The sequence below is a fragment of the Vicugna pacos genome, chromosome 17 (genome assembly GCF_048564905.1).
Source record: "Vicugna pacos chromosome 17, VicPac4, whole genome shotgun sequence".
Taxonomy (NCBI): domain Eukaryota; kingdom Metazoa; phylum Chordata; class Mammalia; order Artiodactyla; family Camelidae; genus Vicugna; species Vicugna pacos.
Window position 1 is genome coordinate 30,754,376 of NC_133003.1, and position 1,117 is coordinate 30,755,492.

The 1,117-nt window shown below is 40.8% G+C and overlaps 1 long non-coding RNA gene across 1 annotated transcript; it reads right to left on the bottom strand.

Annotated features, from left to right (window-relative positions):
- Nucleotides 1-342: 342 nt before the first annotated feature.
- On the bottom strand, nt 343-836 carry LOC140686582 (uncharacterized). Its single transcript, XR_012060413.1, has 2 exons — nt 726-836; nt 343-588 (listed from the first exon to the last, which is right to left on the bottom strand). It is a non-coding gene; the product is annotated as an uncharacterized lncRNA (long non-coding RNA).
- Between the last annotated feature and the right edge of the window lie 281 nt (nt 837-1,117).

Genomic DNA, 1,117 nt, shown 5'->3' on the forward strand with positions numbered 1-1,117 from the left:
GAGCCCTTATCAGTTCATTAATGAACTAGCAAACTCTTCTGTATAATAGATAACACCACAGGGCCAACTGAGCCAAAGCCAGCAGTGATACTATTGTACGTGAAGCAAAACAGCTCCCATAGGCATGCTCTAAGATAAACCATGAAAAAGAAAGCCCTGAATAATGTGAATTTTAATGTTGCCTTTGAAAAGATTTCATTTTTCTATAGGGTAATCTAGGTCAACAATAGACCTTTACACATTTGCTAGTATTAAAGGTCTATAGAAGAAAACTGCTTATAAAAAAAAAAAAAGACTGCCCAATTTGTATTCTCTTGATTTTACAAAGCACTCAACATATCATTCATGGCCTCATATTTATCTTTAATATGCAGCTATTCAAGGACGAGGTAGTCCGAATGGGTTTTTCATTTGCTGGGTTAAAAATAAAATCTTGTCAGACTCAGTAGAGAATTTACAGAGCACTAGGTAAGATTGGTTTTGCATCACAGGTAGATTTAACATCCCAATTTCTTGAGTCAGATCCAAATGCTTCTCAGTTCTTCTTCTTCTCCCACTATAGCAATGGGGATATAATTCTTGGCTCTGCTTCAGAAGAGAAATAATACATTGGTATTTGATGCTGGGCCTTCATGGGGAAAACTAAGCCAAAATCACATCTCCGTAACTCCCAGTATTATGAACAATGTTGGAGTATCTGGACAGTGTGTATTCCCAGAAATTACCTTGGGCAACAAGAGGGAGATATATCCAAGTGCCCACCAGATACCCTTTGTCATGGTTTTAAAACATGCGTATAACTTTTTTGACGCCCCTCCCTTAAGAGATGAGGGCCTGTGTCCCTTCCCTCTGAATCTAGACCGATCTTAGTGATGCCATAATCACAAGAATGCTATGGAATCGATGCTGCATAATTCTGAAGCTAGGGCAGAAAAGGCCTGCTTTGTTCTCTTAGAATGCTCACTCTGGTGAAAGTCACATGCCATGTAAGCAATCTGACTACCCTAGAGACCACCATGCTGGGGATGCCATGTGTAGGCAGTCAGATAGACAGCCTTGCTGAGCTCCCCGCCAAGAGTCAGCATCAGCTGCAGCTGCGTGAGTGAGCCATCTTGGA